The sequence below is a fragment of the Lissotriton vulgaris genome, chromosome 1_1 (genome assembly GCF_964263255.1).
Source record: "Lissotriton vulgaris chromosome 1_1, aLisVul1.2, whole genome shotgun sequence".
Classification (NCBI taxonomy): Eukaryota; Metazoa; Chordata; class Amphibia; order Caudata; family Salamandridae; genus Lissotriton; species Lissotriton vulgaris.
Window position 1 is genome coordinate 759,719,237 of NC_141685.1, and position 24,367 is coordinate 759,743,603.

Genomic DNA, 24,367 nt, shown 5'->3' on the forward strand with positions numbered 1-24,367 from the left:
CTTTTTATTTTACGTCAATGTTTTAATACAGATAGCAATGTAGGTGTCCTTGCAGGGCGCTTACTCCAATGCAATGCATTTAAAACTTCTTTCAAAAGTCAATGGTGCAATCCAGGATATATCTGTATCTAAAAACACTCTTGCTGAAACGGACTACCACATTTGTGCCAGTGCCTTGTGTTGGGCTCAGGATCCTTGATAAATTCCTCCAATACACTGGCCAGTGCAGCGTTTACAATAAACTCGATGATTGTGATCCTGAAGTTGCCGATTCTTTCTTACCCCGGCTGAGGTATTGGAGATAGATATATATATATATATCTAGGGTGCTTTCCTTTGACTTTTTGGTTTTCTTTTTCCAGGTTTTGCGCAGATCTGGAAGCTAGCCGTAGGACTTTAAGCACGTTTGACATTGCCATTCAGTGCTGGAGCGCCATACTAGTCCTATACATGATTGGCTGATTCGAGTTAGCTGTAAGTCCCTTGTTGTGGGTAAGATGTATAAGCAGGGCATGCATCACTGGTTTTGCGTCCACAGAGGTAGCTTATCGATTGTGCCACAGGTTTGCCGTGGGCAGGTATGTGTGCAGAGGTTACTATTACTCAAGTTGGCATTTAAAAAACTATGTACCAAGCTTCTGCTGGTCTCATCCTATATCCGTTCTCCCTGGGGGCAGGGTGCGGTAATGGGAAGAGGTAGGGCAATTGCATGTGTGCATTTAATGCAAGGGTCGTAAATGGCACCGGGTGGTGTGTTGGGTCCGACGAGACCTGCTTCCAGTATTGGATTAGATTGAGGGAATGTAGGAAAAGGCTATTGAGCAGTATTTCCTATGGGCAGAGTAGTAGCAGTATTGTGTTTGATATCAATGAGTTTGTAATGGTGAATCCTCTCCGTTGGTGCGAGTGGATCCAACATTACGTTTGTGGAAATGTCACTTTTGTGAAAGTAGGTATTTCGAGGCTCATTGCTCTGTATGCTTGTCAGCCTGTCTCCAATTCACATCTGGCTGCTAGGGTGACCGCTATATCTGTGGATTCCTGATTCAAGGCCACAAACTAGGGGCTCAAAGGAAACTGCAGAACTCTGACTCTGAGCTGTCTTTCTGTGATGGTGATGTGGGGGTGGAATTGGTGCCTGCATTTCAAGGGGCAGGGTCTTTGCCCCACTAAAGATAGCGATCTTACCTCCCAGTGTAGGATGGCCGGCAGGACAGAGTTTAGAGAGGGCCCGTGCATTTCAAAGGTGCCCTCTTGAACGGATTGTACCTTTAAAGGCCATTGATGGCAGAACTATTGGGGCTGTGGCCTCTGCTGTTAGAGATGCTTTTAAATTTGGGACAATACTATGCTGGTTCAATGCTTGGACAGTGAATTGAGGGATCATTAGGGCAGGCGGGACTTCAACTGGACTGTCCACATACTTGTTGTGACCTGGGGCATGTCATGCCATAAGGTACTTGGTTGTTTAGAACCTTGTGAGAAGCCTAAGGGGTTTTGTGTTCTTTGTGGGCACCTGCAGCTGACTGCCGTGGTCAATGGCATTTCACACTTCCGCCTCAGTGGAAACATTTCTCCAGACTAGGAAGTGCACCAGCTTTCTGGGTCACAGCCTTTTGTCTACATGGGGGTCGGGATTAGCACTCATGCAAGTGCCGTCGGTCGCTTGGAGGTCTAATCTGGATGGGCAAAACTGTTCCTTTCGTGTTAAGTGATTCCGACTGTCTTGTCAGTGGGGCACTTGCAGGGGCCGCGTATATCGCTGGCTGGTGTAGTTTAACCTCATCAGAGCGGCGCAAATTCGTGCGCTGTGCTGAACGTTCCATTGGGCTTATGGACTCATGACGGAATGGTTCCGTCATGAGCACAGGCCAACCGACGCTCATGACGGTATCTTGTTTTTATTTCAGTGTGTGTACATATGGTGTGGAGGCCTTTTTATTGCGGACGCAATGTGTTGCGAGGATGGTGGTGTGCTAAAACTTTACACTTGGGCCCTGATAATAATAAGCCTGACTGCTCGGTCCCAAGCTAGCTAAGGCCGAGCACAGGTTATCGGACACATGTATAGTACTAGTATCTAGAGCAGTGGATTCGGACTGGCTTTGACACGTCCTTGCCAATCGAAAACTGCTCGGTCTAACTATATGTATGTGTACTTTGTAAGTGAGCAGCAATAAAAGATTCTCGTGCCAAATCCAAGTGGAGTTCGCGCCTTCTTCTTCGCCGTTGGGATGTCGAGGAAGGAAATCCAGTTTGAATATATATGTATGTATATATGTATGTATGTATATGTTCGAGGCATATGGGCCGCAGATGGTACATTATGAATAGATCGCCATCTGGTGTTGGGCTCGGATGATTGCACTTTGTTTTTCTCTTGGAGAGTCTTTTGTATCTTGGTGACTCCTCCCTTGGTTGGTAGTGCGCATGGGCATCGGCTCCATCCTTAGATTGTTTTTTTCCGCCATCGGGTTCGGATGAGGATCGAGACGCTCCAGATCAACTTCAGAGAAAAGTGATTTATCGGCGCGTATTCCCTTTCCAATTCGACGGTATTGTTATCGAACGCGTTTCATTTCCATTCTGACGCGTTGCAAATTCAAAATCGAAGAAAAAACTTAGACCAACGTCGACGAACAGGAGACCTTTCTCGACGCAGTCAAGCCCGGAGTCCATGGAAAGGACTCCATTCAAGAAATGTCCAACGTGTGGTGCTAAGTTCCCACACAAGGACCTACTCGAGGTGTGCAACCTCTGTCTATCGCCGGAACACGAATCCAGGGACTGCGAAGCCTGCGCAGCATTCTCCTCCAAGCTAACGATTAGAAATCGTCGAGCTCGAAGACACGAGGTTTCAAGAATGCAGTCGGAGGCGATCCCGGAGCTGTTCGGAGACGAGCAAATGGAAGAAGAAGAGGATCAGTCGGGGTCGGAAGGGGACCAGTCGGAGGTTGAAGAACTCAACGAGCAACAAACCGTGAGTGACGACGTCCCCTTACTGAAAAACCGACCCCGTGCGGTAACGACCCCGCCTTCGAGCCCGGTCAAACCGCAGAAAAAAGTTTCCGACGCCCCGCCCTCGGGCCCGGCAACGAAACCGAAACTGAAACCGAAACACTCGGACTCCCACCATGTCGGATCCGAGAAAAGGGCGACATCGACTTCGACACCGAGGCTACATACAAGGGAAAGCTCGGTATCGAAACATTCCATGTCGAAACATAAACATGGTTCGTAGTCCAAGATTCACTCGATACCCAGGAAGTCGGAATCGAGTAGACACTCGGTGCAGAAAGCACCGAACACTGACGATCGAAAACATAAGCACCTTTCGGAACCAGGGCCTTCGGTACCGATTCAGGAGCAACAGACAGATCCCAAACAAAAGATCTTGTTTATCGATCCGCAAACTGGCAAAGTAGTGACGAAGAAGAGAAAGAATGAACAGACAGAAGATAAATCTCTTCCTTCAAAAAAGAGAACACTGGGGACAAATACTCCTCCTACTTCTCCTAGACATAAAGTCACACCCTCTTCTCCTATTCCTCACACTATGCCAAATATTCCTACACCTTCCACACCAGGACCATCTACACCTCAGTCTGATGTAGACAGTGATCTAGGGGAGGGAGAACCTCAAGGGGATGACGAAACCATCCCAGATGAGGATGACCCATGGGAAAATTATGACGTAGGGTCAGATGAAGACAACGACCCAGAGTTATATCCCTCAAAGCCTTCACCACATGATGATAACACAGGGTTTGCGCAGCTCATTAATAGGGCAGCAAAATATCATAAGGTAGATATACATACAGAACCCCAAATAGAGGATTTCCTGTTAGAGACTCTACCTAATGCACAAAGAACATCAGGTACTCTTCCTATGTTGAAGGGTCTTCTCAGTCACACAGAAGAAATATTCAAAGACCCAGTGAGGGCTAGGGTGTTAAACCCAAGAATTGATAAAAAATATAAGGCGGCTCCAAAGGATCCAATCTTTATTAAAGGGCATGTACCCCTGGACTCGCTGGTGGTCTCAAACGCTCGTAAAAGAGCAAACTCATTATCTACAGGAGAGGCTCCTCCACCTGATAAAGAGTCAAAATTAATAGATGCATCAGGCAAGAGAGTAGCATCACAGGCGGCAAATAGCTGGCGTATAGCCAATACACAAGCACTACTCGCACGTTATGACAGGGCACATTATGATGAATTAGAAAAACTCATCACACATCTCCCCAAAGAACATCAGAAAAAGGCAGATCAGTTCATCTCCCCAAAGAACATCAGAAAAAGGCAGATCAGTTAATACAGGAAGGTAAAATAATAACTAATACTTCCATTAAGTGCGCCCTAGACGCAGCAGACACTGCAGCAAGATCCATAAACACCAGTGTAATGTTGAGGAGACATGCATGGCTTAGAATCTCAGGATTCAAACAGGAAGTACAAACGGCACTACTGAACAAACCATTTGATCAAAAAACACTGTTTTGTTCAAGCACAGATGAGACCTTAGAGAAAATGAAGAAAGATACAGAAACGGCTAAGTCAATGGGAGCATTGCAACAGCCAACACAAAGAGGTTCCTTTCGTAGATCCACCTATAGAGGGGGCTCAAAGAATACAGGAACAAATCAGCAATCCACCTCTTTCACACCAACATCACCCAGAGGTAATTCAAGAGGAAGTTACAGAGGTAACAACAACAAGGGTAGAGGCCGCGGAAATAATAACAACCGCAACGCCTCAACCCCAAAACAGTGACTTCATAGAACTCCCCCCAGACCACATAACACCGGTCGGGGGACGTCTAGCACAGTTCCTACCTGTCTGGGAAAACATCACATCAGACAAGTGGGTGAGACAAATTATCCAACATGGTTATTGCCTGGAACTCACAGCTACCCCACCAAACATCCCCCCCAAACAGCGTCCAATGAGTCAAGATCATCTGACATTATTAAGAGAAGAAGTACTAGCACTTCTGCAAAAGCATGCAATAGAGAAGGTCCCAAAAGATCAACAGGGAACAGGAGTATACTCTCTATACTTCCTAATCCCCAAAAAAGACGGGTCCCTAAGACCAATATTAGACCTCAGACCTCTCAATGCTTACATAAATTCGGAGCATTTCCACATGGTCACGCTCCAACAAGTACTCCCTTTACTGAAGAAAGGGGACTTTCTTTCTACACTGGATCTAAAAGACGCTTACTTTCATATCCCAATTCACAAAGCCCACAGAAAATACCTAAGGTTTGTTTTAGAAGGACAACACTATCAGTTCAAAGTCCTTCCGTTCGGTGTCACAACAGCACCGAGAGTGTTCACAAAATGCCTAGCTGTGGTGGCGGCACACCTAAGAAGACAACAAATACATGTCTTCCCATACTTGGACGACTGGCTAATAAAGGCCAAGTCAAAAGAGGAATGTCTTCACAACACACAGAAGACAATTCAATTGCTGCACCACCTAGGGTTTACGGTGAACTACAAAAAATCACACCTGCAACCAAACCAGATTCAGCAATACCTGGGGGCTACGATAGACACAGAAAAGGCAATAGCATACCCCAACCCAATCAGGATACAGACAATGGTCGGGTTAATACAAAGATTTCAACCACAACACTCACTACCAGCACGAGTGTTTATGCAACTATTAGGCATGATGTCCTCCTGCATACTGCTAATACCACATGCCAGGCTACAAATGCGCCCACTACAGGAGTGTCTAGCGACACAGTGGAATCAGGCTCAAGGTCAGATTACAGATCTGGTGTTGGTAAACGACCGGACGTATCGCTCTCTGAAGTGGTGGAACACAGAAAACATTTCCAAGGGACGGTCGTTCCTAGAGCCAATTCCACAAGTGATAATAACAGCGGACGCATCGCTCTCCGGATGGGGAGCGCATATAGACAAATACACAGTGCAGGGGAAGTGGAGTGTGCAGCAAAAGAAACTGCACATCAACTACCTAGAACTATTAGCAGTATTTCTAGCACTAAAAGCTTTCCAAATGCAAATAACAGGCAAAGCAGTCCTGATCAGAACAGACAACATGACTGCAATGTATTATATTCAAAAACAGGGGGGGACACACTCTCTCCAACTATCCAAACTAGCACAGGACATATGGAGATGGGCCATTCCTCAAAAGATCTACCTGTTAGCGGAACACCTACCAGGAGTTCAAATTCAGATAGCAGACATCCTAAGAAGACAGTCAGAACAAGTACACGAATGGGAGCTGCACGACCAAATACTGCAGCCATTCTTCCAAAAATGGGGGCAACCAGAGATAGATCTGTTCGCCAATCATCAGAACGCAAAATGCAAAAACTTCGCATCCAGGTACCCACACCAGCGGTCCCAGGGCAATGCACTATGGATAAATTGGTCCAACAAATTTGCTTACGCGTTCCCTCCTCTACCACTAATTCCGTTACTGGTTCGGAAACTGCAGCAACACTCAATGACAATGATACTAGTGGCACCCACGTGGGCAAGACAGCCGTGGTTCACCACGCTGCTACAACTCTCACAAGTACCACATCAAAAGCTGAAATTATTACCCATGCATCTTACACAGAACCATGGAGAAATAATGCACCCAGATCCCAAACAACTGAACCTAGCGATCTGGCTCCTGAGGTCATAGAGTTTGGATATTTAGATTTACTACCAGAATGCATGGAAATCATTAAACAAGCAAGACGTCCTACCACCAGAGCATGCTATGCAGCAAAATGGAAGAGGTTTGCTATACACTGTAACAGTAAGCACATCAACCCTCTGGACGCATCCACTAAACAAATCATTTGCTATTTACTACACTTGCAGCAATGTAACTTAGCATATACCTCTATCAGAGTTCATCTCGCAGCCATAGCGGCGTACCTACAAAACGGGCAACATCTTTCACTGTTTAAAGTAACAGCAATTAAAGCTTTCATGGAAGGACTCAAAAGAGTCATTCCACCAAAAAGACCACCTTCCCCAGTCTGGAATCTCAACATAGTACTTACCAGACTGATGGGGCCACCTTTTGAACCTATGCATAGGTGCGAAATACAATTCCTCACATGGAAGGTGGCCTTCCTCATAGCTATCACGTCACTTAGAAGAGTAAGTGAACTGCAGGCTTTTACGATTCAAGAACCATTTATGCAGTTACACCAAAATAAAGTGGTTCTTAGAACAAACCCAAAATTCTTACCAAAGGTAATTTCAGCATTCCACATCAATCAGTCAGTGGAATTACCGGTTTTCTTTCCAAAACCACAAACAGTAGCAGAAAGAGCCCTACATACATTGGATGTTAGAAGGGCCATATTGTACTATATAGAAAGAACACAAACTTTCAGTAGGACAAAACAGCTATTTGTTGCGTTTTCTCCTACACATAAAGGCAATCCCATCTCCAAAGCGGGCATTGCCAGGTGGATTGTAAAATGCATTCAAATATGCTACTTAAAGGCAAAGAGAACATTAACTGTTCCTCCTAGAGCTCACTCTACACGTAAACTAGGAGCATCTATGGCATTTTTGGGAAACATTCCACTAGATGACCTATGCAAAGCAGCTACCTGGGTTACACCGCACACCTTCACAAAACACTATTGTGTAGATGTGCACACAACACAACAAGCTAGAGTGGGACAAGCAGTATTAAAAACCTTATTTCAGACAGTTGCAACAGACACGGGCGACCACCGCTAGGGAGAGAACTGCTGTATAGTCTATTCATAATGTACCATCTGCAGCCCATATGCCTCGAACGGAATATGCTACTTACCAGTATGCATCTGTTCTTGGCATAGAGGGCTGCAGAGTGGTACATGCCCTCCCAGCCTCCCCGGAAACCTGTGTCTGTTCCAACATTATCTTATTTAGATACACTTACATGGGCATTCTTATCTGTATTCTACTATACTACTCCATCTAACCCTACTATGGCAAAACAATCTAAGGATGGAGCCGATGCCCATGCGCACTACCAACCAAGGGAGGAGTCACCAAGATACAAAAGACTCTCCAAGAGAAAAACAAAGTGCAATCATCCGAGCCCAACACCAGATGGCGATCTATTCATAATGTACCACTCTGCAGCCCTCTATGCCAAGAACAGATGCATACTGGTAAGTAGCATATTCCATATGTATATATGTGTATATATATATATATATATATATATATGTGTGTGTGTGTGTGTATGTATATATATATATATATATATATATATATATATATATATATATATATTTGTGTGTATGTTAAAGGGGCGATATGGTTATTTGTAACTGTTGCATAAACAAGCAATTTTAAACAAACTCACCAGTTAGTGATAACAAATCGCTATTACGTGTACCCCCGCTATGCACAGTGTTGTCATCAGTGATGTAATTTCTATTGTTGCAGTGATTGTGTCAATGTAGTCATCAAACACGTTGGGTAATTAGCAGTGCATGACGAGGGTGCAGGTCCTAGTTAATTTAAAGTGTAAGTTCCATTTCATCAACTTTTATTCGATTATAGGTTTGTATAATCATAAAAAGTACATTTTTTAAAATGAGGAAATTTTTAAACATAAATCAAAGATTAAAATCAATAGACAAAGGATCACAAAACTTGAATCACTGTGAAGAAAGGAGTTTCGAAATGGTGATACTGTTTCTGCGAAGATGAGAGAATACAGGTTTAGATAGAGACTTTGCGACGGGTTGATATTACTGTTTTAAGAAAGATTGCTATCAATTTTGCTTCATGCGGAGATTTCGGGGATTGTAAGTGGGAAAGTGCTGGATACGATTGTCTTAGTCCGCTAGATCGGAGGATAGGGAGAATCCATGTTTTTCTTGCTGATCTGTAGTATTTGCAAAAAAGGAGGACATGGATCGTGGATTGTAGAGAAACTCCATCACAAGGACAGCTTATCAGATTTCGGGACCAGTTCTTCATTTCCGGGAATGAGACCAAACGGTGAAAAAGATCGAACCGGAATCTTGTGATTAAAAATTTTTCGTAGTTCGACAAAAAGTATGTCAGGTAGGGCTGAATGAATTTCCCTGTCTGCAATGTGCAAATTTTTTCATTTTGTGCTTTAGTGATCTCAGCTTGGTTGCGGAGTTCCCTTAGATGGCCCATACAGATTTGCTTCAGCTGTCTCTTCGAGATGTCTTCAATAGAGGGTGGTTCGAGGAAGTAGTGCTCACAGTCAAGATCTACAAAGAATTTATGGATGTAGGTAAGCCACGGAATTTTCCGCCAGTGCGCTAGGCCAAGACAGTCTGTGATGAGGGAACGGGTAATATGACTTTCGGGGTTGCACCATATACGCTGCCACAGTAGGATAGGCTGGCATCGTATGGTGTCGATAATATATTCCATACCAAGCTCCCGGTGTGAGGCTGAAATCGGGGAACTTTGGGGAAGGGCTAGGATGTATTTGGTGAAGGCGTTTTCGGTGACCTGGAGTTGGTCGATACATCCATAGCCCCAGATACCTGCTCCGTAAGTAGCCACACTGTGGCATTTCGCATAGTATATGGTTAACAGTTCCGCTGGGGCTGGTTTGCCTAGTTTCCTTGAAAAAGCAGTTAGTGCTGATGTAGCACGGCGGAGGTTAAGATTTCTGGCTTCCACTGCCTTACGCCAAGTCATTGTATCATCCACTAGAATGCCCAGGTATGGGTACACCAATGTTTTTTCTAGTGTGCTGTTGTTAATAAGTATGGGCTTGGAGACTCTTTGCCTTGGGCCGATGTTCATTGTAAAAGTTTTTTTGATGTTGACTTTAAGGCCTAGTGAGTCCATGAAGGTCACATATTTGTTGAGTTGCCGTTGGAGTTGGTTCGAAGTCCGTGCCAGAATGACGGAGTCGTTGGCATACAGGAGAATGGGTATCGGGCGGTGGTCTATCTGCTGGAGGTCCTGGCTCCCTTCCAGCATAGCCTGTTCAAGCCCATTTGTGTATAGGTTGAACAGGAAGGGAGCCAGTACACATCCCTGTCTTACTCCTCTTGAGACTTTAAAGGGTCGTGATAGTTCACCGCCGGTGCCAAATCGAACTCGGCCTTCTGCGTTGGTGTATAACTCTCTTAGGAAGGCTAATATGGGTGGGTCCACTCCGAGGTGTTCTAGGATCTGCCATAGCTTTGCGTGCTGTACGCAGTCGAACGCCGCGCTTAAGTCTACATAGACCAGGAAGATGTTGCCTCCTTTAGCGCGCGCGTACTTTCCAGCCAGGAGGACAAGATTTAGGGCCTGTTCGACCGTTCCGAGCCCCTTCTGGAAACCATATTGCAGGTCAGTAATGATGTTGTTCTCCCGGGCCCAAGATTGTAGTCGGTCCAGGAGTATTCGACCTGCAATCTTGCCCATGGAGTCCAGAAGGGAAATCGGCCTGTAGCACGCTGGGTCGTTACGGTCCCCTTTTTTGAAGATGGGCAATAGTGTCGATGTTGACCATGAAGGGAAGAGACCGATTGAGACGACTGCAGCCATGACACATGTAATTATTTTCGACCAATAGTCGACGTCGTGTAGGAACAAGTCCATAGGGACCCCGTCTGGGCCGGGGGCCTTGCCTGTTTTTGAGGCCTTGATTGCCTTTCTGACCTCATTTAGAGTAAAGCGTAGGTTGATTGGATAGATGTTGCTCTTTACCCGTTCAGGTTCCTGTATTTGGATTGTTGGTGTGGCATCCGATGGTATTCTGAAGATTTTTGAAAAATGGGAGACCCAGTCATCCTCAGTTATTGCCACATCGAGATGGTCAGGGTCGCTGATGTTGGCCAGGAGAGGTGATCTTATGGTCTGCCAAAAAACAGTACTGTCTTTCCTTAGTGCACTATCATGTAGTCGAAGCCATAGATCTTGCTTTATCTGTTTTTTACGATTTTTTCGGGCAGTATTGTAGGTTTTCCTTAACTGGGAAATTTTTTGAGGGTCTCTCGGTTGCTGTCGTAAGGTTTCTTTGAGAGACGTAAGGGCCTTCCGACAGGCGGTATCGAACCATCTCGTGGTAGGGAGTTTTCGCTTGTTTTTTGGGTTAATGAATAGCTTGTCCCTTACTTCCTGGATGTTTTGGAAAGAGGTGACTATTAATTCTGGGGGTGCCTCGGGGGACAGACAGTTGGTTAGCCAGAGCTGTGTTTTTTTGAGAACCCTCTGTGTCATCTCATCCGGATCGATCTTTGTCCATTTAATTGAATACCCGTTCAGCTTCTTCATGGCAAGCGATTGTTGGTCTAGAGAACTAGCTTTTGAAGAGGGTATCCCAGCTTGCTTCATGTGGATTTCCACACTGAGTGGATAGTGGTCGCTGATTGGGTTGGACCCAATTTTATAGTTACTTAGTTGCCCTTTGTAAGAGTTTGAGGCTAAAATATAGTCGATGGTTGACAGACAGCCTCGCCCGTGAAAGGTGGGTAGAAAGACCTGCTCCGGATTGACTAGTTCGTTGACAAAGTCAAGGTCTAGGGTGAAGAGGATTTCGTTTAATTTATTGCCCCCTGGCGTGTGCACTAAGTGAGGGATGGGGTTTCCAAGTTCGTTCTGGAGCCCACAGTTCCCATTTTTGTGCTTTGGGCACAGTGTGAGATTAAAATCCCCACCCCAGATAAGGTAGATTGTGGATTTATTGTTTGTTTTTTGGAATGAGAATAAGTATGCGACTATTTCATCTAGGTGTGAGCAGCATTCCACAGTGCCTGAGTTATTGTAGTAATTTATGTATATATGTAAATCTCCTTTCGTTACTGTTAACTGTGTGATTTGTATGATTTGGAAGAAGGGTGTTTCCTTTAACAGTTTCACAGTGAGTGGAAGGGTATTTGAAATGAAGGTCGTAAGCCCGCCTTTTGGTCTGCCCATACTAGTAGATACTGCTTGAGTAAAAAATGTTTTATAGCCCACTAAATGAAGTGGAGTTGTACACCAGGTCTCTTGCAGGCACAGAATTTGATGGCTCTTTGCTGTGTCGAGCCATAAGGAAGAGGTTATTTTTGTAGTTAGGCCTGCGACATTCCAATAAGCGATAGTCAAAGTCAGGGTTGAGGATTCCGTCACGGTGTGTGGTGGTTTTGTCGGGTTCTTATTAAAGGCTACGGGTTGCTGAAGACACAATCCCGAATTAGTATCAGCTTCTGTTGAGGGGATAATAGTCGGAGCCTTGTTTGGAGCGTTAGGTAATCCCTGACAGGTATGTGTAAGTTTTTCAGTTTTGGTGAGGGAAATATTATATGATTCCTGCGATGTGATTTCGTGACTCACATGTGGAGACTCTGGGAATATTGGATACTGCTTAGCGTTCAGTGATTGCAATGTAGTATCGGGTTTAAGATGTCTCGATTTGTCCCTGAATGGTCAATCAACCATTTCGAGACAATCAAAACGGTTTTGGGTTGAGAGGCCCTGCCATCCTTCATAGGTTTGATAGGGTCTTTCTTGCCAGTAGGGCCTCTGGCGTTCTCTGGGCCTTTCTCTCGGTCCACCCCTACCTACATAGTCATATGAGTATTCCATCTGTTTCCATGGCACTTGGTACCATGGCTCCTGGTTCCATGGTTCTTTGGGGAGCTGGTGCCATGACCAGGGTGGAGGGTTACGTTGATGTTTTGCTGGCGGATAAAAAAAGGAGAGATGACGGGTGTCAATCCCCCCTTTTTTATCAAGCTGAGGCCAGGCACAGATGTAGTCCACTGTTGAGGGATCTCTGCATGTTACAATGATGCAGTCTCGGCGGATTGTCTTTGTCGTTTTGCCTATCCAGGCTACCCTACGGGCTGTTGTGATCCCTCCGGATAGGTGGGATTCGAGCGGTCTATTGATGCTTAACCACTGCATGGCCTTGTTTTTGAGGGACCATGCGGTTTCGGGTGTGTCATCGGTTAGCTCTGGTACACCTGTGAGAACTATTGTGTAAGGAGTGGCTTCCGGAGGCAAGTGGGCAGGGCGTCTAGCTGCTGAAGGTTTTTTGGATGTGTTTTTAGGGGTCGTTTGAGAGGGCAGTGGTTTCGAAGGAAAAGTTTCGGGCCTTTTTCCTGAGCCAGCTCTACTGCTGTCTGTTTGTCGCTGGACCTGGGGTGTCTATCATGACTGGATCTGTGTTTACTGTTTGCTGAATGGATATAGCAAGAGGTTTCTCTTTCTGAGGTTGGGGCGTTTTAGCTGCAGATTTAGGTAATGTGGTGTTTTGTTTGTGGTTTTTCTGTGCTAAAGACGTTGGATTTGTGTGATTGGCTGTTTTCTGTATGTGTGCTTGATGCTGTTTTTTAGGCGGCTGCGACATGTTACGCTGACCCTTTGTTTCTATACGGGTGTTTGTGTCTAGAAGGGTAGCCGAGATAATGGTTAGCTGAGCTTCGAGATTCCTGATACTGAGTTGAATGGGCTTTAGGTATTGAAATAACAGATCTTTTGTTGTGGTGAGGATTTGTGAGGTAACTCTGCAAGTTTTGCATTGGTTTTCTAAATGGTTGTTGGAAATTGCCTTGTGGGGTTGATTAGTTACTGGGGGAAATAGTATGCTATGGAACGCTGTGGGGTTTGAATGGATTGGCGCGTGTTCTGAACACGGGGCATTGGTTGCTAGTTCTTCAGTGATTGCTGGGTGAGTTTTTGAGATTGCTCCTTCCCTTTCCCCTTGTTGAAGCGGGTTATTGTGTGGTTGGGCGTCCCCCTGGGTATGACAGACAGCTAGATCAGGGGTTGTTTCCAGATCATCAAACGTAATGGAGAGATCTGACTCGGACTGTGTGACGGAAAGGTTTACTACCGACGGGACTGTGTTTGTGTCTGGTACTGACAGAGACATTGGAAGTGAACAGTTTTGTGTGTTGAGATGGATCGGAGTGGTGGCGTTTGCTATAGCGCCTAGAGAGGAGCGCTTCGCATTAGCACTCATGAGATCTAGTGATACTCTTTTCCATCAGAGCTATACTCTGGTTTATTGTCTCGTTGACCCGCGAGATAAATAGGTCGATAGGACCTGTAACTTGAGCTACCTCCTGTGCGTGTTTGGATTTTGGCTTGGTGGAGCTCCTTGTTTTTGGTGGCATGATGGTTACCTAATTGCGGGTTCAGTAATGAAAGAGGGGTGGCCCGGACCGGTCTCTATCGGGCACTAACGGGCAACAACGGGCCCGCCCTTGGCCCGGGCTTCGCCCCGGGCTGCGGCCCGCGCGCGTCCCGCGATGCGCGTTGCTGGCCTCGTTTAAATCAGTAAGGAGTGAAAGGGGGCGTGGCACTGGGAGGGGGCGCGGCTCACGCGGGAAGACTTGACGCTGTTCCTCGCAGTCCCGGGGCCGCGCCTCTCACCTCCTCTGCGGCCTCGCGAAGGCTTCCTCCTCCCTCTGGTGGTACGATGCTTTGGGCAAATGAAGAGCTACTCCTGTAGCGTGATGCAGGTAACAAGGTGGAGCACTCAGTCAGAACCTCAATACGAGCGGCCCCCGCGCAGCGGGGGCCGCGAGAGGTTTTAAACTCCTTGATGGGGGCGGGCACTGGGAGGGGGCGCGGCTCACGCGGGAAGAGGAAACAGCTGATGGACTTGACGCTGTTCCTCGCAGTCCCGGGGCCGCGCCTCTCACCTCCTCTGCGGCCTCGCGAAGGCTTCCTCCTCCCTCTGGTGGTACGATGCTTTGGGCAAATGAAGAGCTACTCCTGTAGCGTGATGCAGGTAACAAGGTGGAACACTCAGTCAGAACCTCAATACGAGCGGCACCCCAAGTGTAAGTTCTATTTACTTGAGATAACTATAGCTGGCGAATTTCAGTAGTTTTGTTTGTTTAAAATGGTGTGTTTGAACTGACATTTTCACCTTAGTGCGACATTTTTTAACCTTAGGTTTTTGCAGTGTAGTTTGAAGGTGTTTTTTAAAAAATAAATTTGATATTGGCACAATCCCTTCCTTACTATAACCTTTATTTTTCTTTGTGAAATTTCTAGTGTCTTAATTTAAGTAAGATGCCATTCGCAGTGTGTAGCGTGGGGTGGACGCCAAAACCCCTGCCGCGTACAGCCCATGCACGGTGGGAGTTTGGGTGCAGGGCATGGCCCAACACCCAGTAGTTTATTCACCACAAACTGCCTTTGGCCAGACACTTTGGGGAGGTTAGACCCAGGCCATTTATTTTACAACCACACCACCACCCTTTATTTTATTTATTTGTAGTGCCCCCTGACCCATAGTGATTCTCCAGGGGGCCGCGCTGAGCCCCGCGGTTGATCTGCAGACCCATGAAATTATGAACAAAAAAATATTTTTTGTGGCTTTTTTATCTTTAAAAGTAGTTACAGCGACAGGTAAAGCGGCGTTGGACTTTAAAGTCCAACGCCTTCCCTACTGTTGCAAGGACTGGAGATGGAATTGTAAATTATACCATTCAAAAGTCCAGTGCCCCCGTAAGGCTTGCGTTGTAAGTGGAATGTGTGGGTCATATGCATTCGCAGTTTTGCCTGCTTTAAGAAACGCGTTGGAAAGGAAAGTGTGTGTCATACAGCAGCGCTGAGAAGCAGATGTTTAAAAGTTCACAATGAGCTACTGCGATGCCCATCGTTCACACAGACCTTGCTACATACTAACATGCCAGCTAGCCATGCCTACACATAATGGTTTACATGTTGCACCATACACTAAAGTACCAAACTTCAATTAAAAGTGTATTACACCATGCTTATCAAGTTATTAGTTACAAAAGGCACTATAAAAGGTTTATTCACAAAATACAAATACGTGTATAAACTGTGGGAAAGAGTGATCGTTGAATTTACTTTTCAGATGTAATGTAGTCCCTGGCGCATTCAATGGTAGTACTAGTTAAAAGCCAACAGCATGAAGCAAGAGAAATTCTGTTCTGGCACGGACAAAGCCCACTAAGTATGTTTTAAAAATTACTGGGTAAAATATCAAGGCAGCACTGCAGTCAACTTTAAACCACACACAAACTATAGAAAAATATAAAACACTAATACAATCCGGAAAGCACTGCTAGACTCTATAGGCACTGCTAAACTTTGCAAGAACCAGAATAAAGAACAAGCTTTAGAAATGCAATAGGTCTCGCATTTTTTTTTTGTTAGAGCTATTGGCATAGCTCAGCAGCTACCAGACAGAAATTGCCACTTTGCAGGTGCCGAACAGAGCATTGCTCCGTGCAAGGGGGCCTGAAAGCCTAAAACGATGTTGATAGCCTACTAAATAAAAAAAAGCAGATCAGGATGACCAGGAGGAACCGTGGCTGTATTGGGATGGCCAACACAAGCAAACAATTAGTTAAATCGCCTGGGTGTGATCCAAGCACGCACATTTTGATGGGCCATGTGCTGCATTGGGCTGTATGAGACAACCACGCTTTCCTTAACCACCCTTCAGATGTCTCGAGTTTTGTACTGAGCACATCTTGATTATGTATTATATGACAACAGTGCACTGGATTAGAACTCCCGCCCTTTTTGCTAAGGATGTGGTTTAGCACTGGCTACTTCTTGGCACTTTGTTCGGCGTGAGGAATCTGCGCCTAGTAGGGCTGCTTGTTATGCCCCCCGCCAGGTTGGCCTCGTTCATGTTTCTCTGGGTGAAGGTTCCACAGATGTAAATCCAGCGGCGGCCCGATTTGTATTCTGTTGACACAAAGTGAAATAAGTCCCATTGGTTGTCTCTTCTCTTCCAGCTTGTTGAAGCTGGAGCGTGCTTCTGTTTGTGAAGGGGGCATGGGGGCCTCCTCTGAGCCGTGTGAAGTGTGTGTGCTCTGCAAGCGCTTTCTTTGGGTCAGTGAGAGGACATGGCACAGCCTCTCGCTAGGATTAGAGGGAAGCAGAGGCGATGCTAATTGGAAGGCGTTGTAGTGGCAGAAGAAAGAACACTTTGAAACCGGAGGGCTTCACATTCTTCTATTGGCCGTCGTTCTGGCAGCGCCCAGTAGGTCTCTTTAAGTTTTACGCAAATTATAGCAGATCAACCAGCATGTCGGACTGACATCAGTGTCTTGGCATTTCCTATCCCTGACTTTTCAGGTGATATTACAAAGGGCGAGGCTAGACGAGCCCGCCTTTAGGGCCCGGCCCCCGGCCCACGCCGCGCCCTCATTGGTGGGATCTCCTGGCCGGCAGCCCTATGGGCGGCCGGCCAGGAGAAGTACTTCCGGGTCATGCGGGGTGACGCACGTCCGGTGGGGGCGTGGGGGCAGAGGCCATGACCTATTTAGGTCAAGATCACGCTACACTCTGACTCTTTCCCCGCCAGCACCGGACCTGTCCGCACCGCCGCGATCCATTACTGCCAGTCGCCTGGCGATTAATTCTTTAATTCTCCCACCCACCCTTCCCCTTAAGGCAGTAGTTAGTGGGGTGCGTTGCGGAAAAGAGACATTTGAACACTAATAGATTGACAGAATGGACGGGAGTCCGCCTTGCGCACTCCCTATGCCAGCACTGAGGGGAGAGAAGGTAAGCTCTCCGCAGGGGGATGGAGACCACCGGCTAGGGTGACAGGTACGAGCCTCCTAGGCAGCCTGGTGGACGAGATGTGGGGCCCTGGAAATGGCGGACAAGGACCCGAGGGCTGGGGCCCATCGCTCAGGGGCGCAGGTGCGTTGCACCTTGCGTGGGCATCTTTCCTGGGGGGATGCGAACCAGAGGGCCCCTTGGTGCTGGGGGAAGGAAGATGAAGTTATGAGCAAAGAGAATTTGAATAATACATTATGCAAGCTGATGAAGATGTTTTGAATAAATAAAGTGATAAATGTTGCTCATAATTTTAATGTTTGAATAATCATATGTCATGTTTATGAGATGCTATTAAACATGGCCTTTTTTACACCCACCACTTCTCTCAAGGTTATGATTCTTTGGTGGGTGAGCGGGCGTGGGGCATGCTGGGGGATCCGGGTCCTATAGGGATATATGACTACTAGAGCAGAGCAGGTCTTCACTGCCCAAATTCATATTTGCCTTCAGCCAGGAGGTAGAAGGACTCCACAAAGAAGTGAAACGCACTCACGGTTGAGTTTAGAGGGTGTAGGAATGGTTGGTAGTTCATTTTTGTGAAGTCTTCCGGTTTATCTGGGCCAAAATCGGGGAGTGTGTCTGAAACCCAAATGGATTGCCTAAAAATAGATTTACATCTCTCTTGGAAAGATTTGGGAATTTGTGGAAAACATGACAACCAAAAAGATTTGTGTAATTTCCCGAAATGTACAATCTTTTCAACCTCGGAGATGATTTAGAAAATGTATGCATCTGCTTTGAAAGAGTTTCCAGGTTTCTGCAAAGATATACCAGAGTCCGATAAAGCCACGTTGCTTCAAGCACCTGAAACTGCTACTAGAGTCAACACCACTTGCCTAGAGTTTTCTTCCAGTAGTAGGGAGCCTTCTTTAAGAATTGCTTTGTGCTACAGAACTTCGTTGTCTGCTGATGATTTTACTGCAGCTGCAGACCTCCTTCTCTTTAATGTTTTCCTAATTGAAAGATCATGTTAAAAATATAATTTTGGGACACCTACTTACTTATTTTTGAAGCGGAAGGCATCACTCACGCTGTAACTTATCAGCCCAGCAGCGCACCGGCCTCCCAGCCCACCTCTCGCCGCACCCGCTTCGCGGGTGCCGCTTCGCTGGTGGGTGCTGGTAGAGGCAGCATCTCCAAGGACCAACGCGAGGACGCCGGCAGCAAGGCGGTAAGGGGCGCGAGGAACCAGCGGGGCTGCGAGCGTGCGGGGACTTCATTTCCCAGAAGTCCCTGCAAGACCAAGGAAGAGCTTCCGGTCCGCTCTCCCTGCTGGCCCGCCCCCTGCCCTTTACGCCCCCTACTTAATAACATCTCACTCCCGCAGCGCGGGCGAAGACTGGGCAAAGACAGGGCCGTTTGAGGCCGTTCGAGGACGGCAGAGGACGGCCCCGGCCCTGTCACCCTGTACTTTACTTCGTTCCCGCAGGCCCCCACGACTTCTGACGAACATCACTGAGAATCACGATGCGTCCCAAAACTAGAAGCACGTCTAAGAAAGCTACACTGGTGACACAAGTGACCGGTCCTATAGACCTTTTCATATCCAGGGTAAACGACACCATCGATAAGAGTATCATCCTACTGGAGAAAAGAGTCTCCTTGGACCTCATGCAGGCCAAACGATCCTCGCTCGGCTCACTTGCCACCGCAAATTCCCCTGCTCACCAGGTTGCTAATAATTGCTCTTTACCACTGCCACTAACCATCGTTCCTACGATGACTGTTTCAAATTCTGTAGATTTATCCGTAACCCAAACTGACTCTGATCAATCATATGTCGACCTTGAAGCAACCCCAGACTTAGAAGCCTGCCAATCACCGACTGAAAAATTAGACCAGAGTGCCGTCAGTAATCCCTTACTACCTGATCCAGAAACGACCCTAGAACCAACAAAAACAAGGAAAAACACCTCCACCCTCCCTAAGGCTATGCCAATTATCAAGGAAAAACCTAAAACAAAAACAAAGAACCATAATCTGATCACGCCCACCCCAAACTCCTCGGCAGGTATCCCCTGTTGGGTGGAAAACATGGTTGTGGACCTAAAATCAGACCTTGAAGCCAAAATTACAGCACAGATCAAACCCCTAATATCAAAGTTGGACAGACTTACGTCACTAATCAATACCAAATGCAGTTGTAAGGCAAGCGGGAATGGTCCCGCCCCAACGCAGGGGGCAAAGGAAATACTCCCAAAAAAACCATCTAGTACCAAACAAATAACAGGTATAACAAACAAGCCTCACACTTCACCAACCAGAAAAGCGGCAGTAACACAACCCCTAGCTAAAAAAGGGAGTAATCTAGATGCCTCCCAAGTCATTCCGGTGGCGGTAGATCTCCCCTCTGCCACACAAATAGGTCCAGCAGGTCAAACTAAAACAAACAACCGACAAACAAAAGGAAATTCTACCATTCCAGCAGAGACCCCCTCCCAAGAAAAACCACCAGAACTGAAGACCAAGCAGCCTCGGCCCAAAATAATCAATTTACCCCCGGAAGCTTCTCCCTTCGTGGTGGTGTTAACAGCTGTTCCCCCACTGAAGGAGGGCGTAAGAGAAACTTTCGCAGAGCTGAGGAACAAATGCGCCCAGTGGCTCCAACTCCATAAACCCTTACCCGCTCACATCAGGGGTGACATCTTCTCCGCACGCAGAGGAGACTGGGTTGGCAGAAGCACGAAGGCAATAGCGGGGGATGTCATCAGCATCAAATTCAGGGAGATAGGGGCATCAAATTATATCTGCAACTCACCCAACAGAGGACCAGCCACCCAAATAAACCCCCTTCCCTTGTCCTATTTCCTACCCCCATCCTCAAGGCAAAATTTCCCCTTTCCCGTACTCCCATTAAACACCGGGCCTACAAACTCCTCTGAATACAATATGTATCAACACCAGCAGCACCCACACACGCCACGATTCCCACAAAATTCACAACAACCAGTTTTTCAGTGGCAACCACCCGCCCAACTTCCTCAACCCATACACCTTGCTACCCAACCACCTGCTCATCCTCCTCAATACCCATACCATACCACCCAACAGTGGTGGCAACCCCAGCAATCCACGCAATACAACACTCACCTATGGCAGCAGCCGCGGCAAGGACGGTTTCCCCCATCCAACCCACTAGGCCTTAATCACCAAGGCAGAGACAGGGATGAATGGAGTGGACAGGAACACTGGAGAAAGTACAGTGACCCCACACGTTGGGATAGCTGGAATGGCCTTCAATTAGCAAACAGGTATAGCGCCTTGGAGTGCGTCGATTGACTACCACAACCACAAGAACACTCCCAAATCCACACAGACCTATTGGAACCCACGGTCTCCCTATTAGTCCCTCCAGACCCAGAGATTCCTCCAGCCCCAGAGATCCCTAACGAATCAAAAAGAGTAAAAAGCTCAAGGGACAGTCCAACAATCCTGAGTCTGATCTCGTGGAACATCGCTGGATTAAGGACAAAAATAGAGGATGGGACAATCATGCACCACACGCATAATCACCAAGTAATATGCATACAGGAGACATGGTCATTACAAGAACATCACCTGCAGGGGTACAAAACGTACTCCTCTCTCGCGCAGTCGGGACACACAGGTAGACCAAAGGGAGGTCTGTGCATCTACGTAGCCAACACTATCCAAAACGCTAAAATAAAGGTTATAGAACTGGCATCTAATTTGCAGATCCTTGGTCTTTTCCTCCAGAAAAAAGAGTCAATGGCTATCATTAATTTTTATAACAACCTGGATGAACTGGACTTTGAGGGAGTCCTGGCCCACCTTCACGAAAAATTAACTACTCTCAGAATGAAACAAGGAGAAAGAGGCCCGGCCGCAATAATATGGGCAGGCGACTTCAATCTTCACGCCTGTACCCAACCAAAAAGAAAATGTCCTGGCATGGTGACAGAAGATGGCCTCTCACTCACCCATTTCTCACATAACAAAATGGGTAGACAAATGAATGATCTCCTATCCGACCTGGATCTCCAGATAGTAAACACCTTGGACTATGGGGATAATTCACTTGCACCTACTTATATAGGAAGAGGCTACAAAACCACTGTAGACTTCATAATTATATCAACATCCTTACAACTAAGAATAAAAAACTTTGAAGTCAAACCGAACCCCCAAAGTGACCATGCAATATTAACCTTGGAAGTCTCACTAAACTATCAACAATGTTCTCCAGTAATAATAGCTAATGCATTGACCCAGGAAAATATCAATATGGACAAAGTAAACGGGTACTCAATAATATGGGGAAGGATAAACCCAGAGGAACTCACCAAAGAGTTAATAAGATCAGTCTATCCCCAAATTAAAATTTGTTTGGACATAGCAACTAAGGACGCGGAGCTTCTAAATAACTTTGCCCAAATCATGGACAAACTAAAGGTTTTACTCACAAAAAACAAAAATTCGGTCCATCCCGGCACAAAGGCTGGTTTAACCAAGAGTGCACTAAGGCTCATACAAAATTGAAGCTAGCCTTAAACAAAAACGAAAGGGATTCCCGCACAATAGCCACCCTCAGAAATGAATATCATAAAATAAGGAAAAAGAGGAAAGAGGAACTGAAGCAAGCGCTGTGGCAAGAACTCCACACCAGTGCCCAAGAAAAAAACTCTCAAGCCTTCTGGAGAATTATAAGAACTCCTTTCTTGGCAGACGACACTTGCCCAAAAATCGAAGCTGCTATAGACGCTGCAACTTGGGTATCACACTTCACCAGCATCTTCCAAAAACCAACCTCTGACCAAGAGACGGAAGAAGAGGAAAAAACATTCCTACCATACCCTATAGATATAAATTTTGAAATTCCCGAGATTCTTGTGGCATTGAACTCAACCAAAAAAGGAAAAGCTCCAGGGCCGGACGGAGTCCCGGCAGACTTTTTTAAACATCAAACAGAACTTTGGGCACCGATTTTAACAAGGGTCTGCACCGCTACGGCAAAATTAGGAATTCTGGAGTCATGGACAAGGTCCATTATGGTGCCGATATTTAAAAAAGGTAACCGTATGGACCCTGCCTGCTATCGCCCAATTTCCTTGCTGGACTCACTGGGAAAAATAGCAGGAAGAGTGATTTTAGAAAGACTTCAGGACTGGGCGGAAGAGAGAGGCATCCTATCCGACCTTCAATTTGGATTTAGAAAAGGACTAGGTACCGTGGAACAAGCCTTAAATTTATCAATAATCTTTGGAAAATATGTGCATGCAAAGAAAGCAAAACTTTATATGACCTACGTAGATTTGTCCGCGGCTTTCGACTGCGTCTCCCATACAAAATTGTGGTCCCTTTTAGCACAGATGGGGGTAGATCCATCACTCCTGAACTTTTTAAGGGAACTCTATTCCAATCCATCCGCAAGAGTCCGCTACGGGACAAAGGGGGAATTGACGGCGTCTTTTAGAGTAGAGCGTGGGGTCAGACAAGGATGTGTCCTGGCACCCTTCCTTTTCTCCCTCTATACCAACAACTTGGAGGTTGAGCTCCTGAAGGGTGCCCGTGACCTTCCACTGGCCAAACATCGCCCGATCCCCGCCCTACTCTATGCGGACGACGCCGTCCTCCTTGCACAAACCCCCCGTGAACTCCAAAGGTCCCTTAACAGATATTCGCAGTTTATGAGAACCCTTGACCTTCATATAAACGTAAAAAAGACTTTCGTAATGAAGGCTGGGGTTGGGAGGAAACAGCAAAACTCCATCTACCTTGACAGCCAAAGAATAGATTCTACAAACGAATACTGCTATCTGGGAGTCATGATAGATAATAAACTCTCCTGGAAACCAGCAGTAGAAGCCAGAAAACATTGTTTTAAAAGAGCATTAGCCGCATTGGTGTCGTTTACACAAAAACTAGGAAAACGTCCGCCCAGGGAATTGATAACCATATATAAAGCCAAGTGTCAATCTACAGCTTTATATGGAGCAGGACTATGGGGCCATACGGATGTCACCTCTCTGCAAATTGCAGAAAACAAGTTTTTCAGATTTCTCTTACCCGCCCCCAAAAGTTCCTCGACTTACGCCTGCCACTTAGAATTGGGGGCACCATATATCGAAGATCTTGCCAAAATTCAACCACTCCTCCTTTGGCGACGTATCTGGGCGTCAGATAAAAACGACATCACAAAAACAATACTGGCGGATGCAATGTCTCTGGACTACGTTTTAAAAATTAAATGGCTGGCCTATATCCGGACCTTTCTTTTTGACCTCGGAATAGGAAAATATTATTCAAACCCCGAAAAAATTGGAGAACTCTCAAAAAATAACTTAAAAAAACGAGCCTTGGACCATCTGGGCAATCTGAGACTACAAATAGAAGCTGGGAAACAGTCGGTGCAGCACGCAATAATGGTTCAATCTACCCTTTTAATGCAGCCCTATTTAAACCTTGACATTGGTACCTTTGAACGATTTCTCCTGATAAGATTCAGACTGAACATATTTCACAAACTGGTAGCTTTCCCAACGCCAAACGTTTGGGACCCAAATCCACTTCCATGTCCATGCGATGGGATATCAGGTCAAACCACCCTTCATACTGTTCTGTTCTGCAAATTTTATCAGGAACACCGCAAACTCTGGTTACTAACTCTTTTAAAATCTTGGGGTCTTAGACAATGCCGAGTAGCCATGTTGAGCTTGCAGCTTTTGGATACCGAAGCCACATGTTACCATGTCCTTAACTTTCTGAAATGTATATACGGACACAGGAAAAACCTTTAATTATAATAGTACTGTATACATTACCGAAACTCTTTTTTGCTGTTTTTAAGTAATCTGTAATTATATTTCACTGAAGATTTTTTACC

At 46.2% G+C, this 24,367-nt stretch overlaps 1 protein-coding gene across 1 annotated transcript in view; it reads left to right on the forward strand.

The window, feature by feature from the left end:
* LAMC1 (laminin subunit gamma 1) overlaps window positions 1–24,367 on the forward strand; it is a 343,593-nt gene that overhangs the window by 106,000 nt on the left and 213,226 nt on the right. The gene's annotated exons all lie outside the window — the stretch shown is intronic.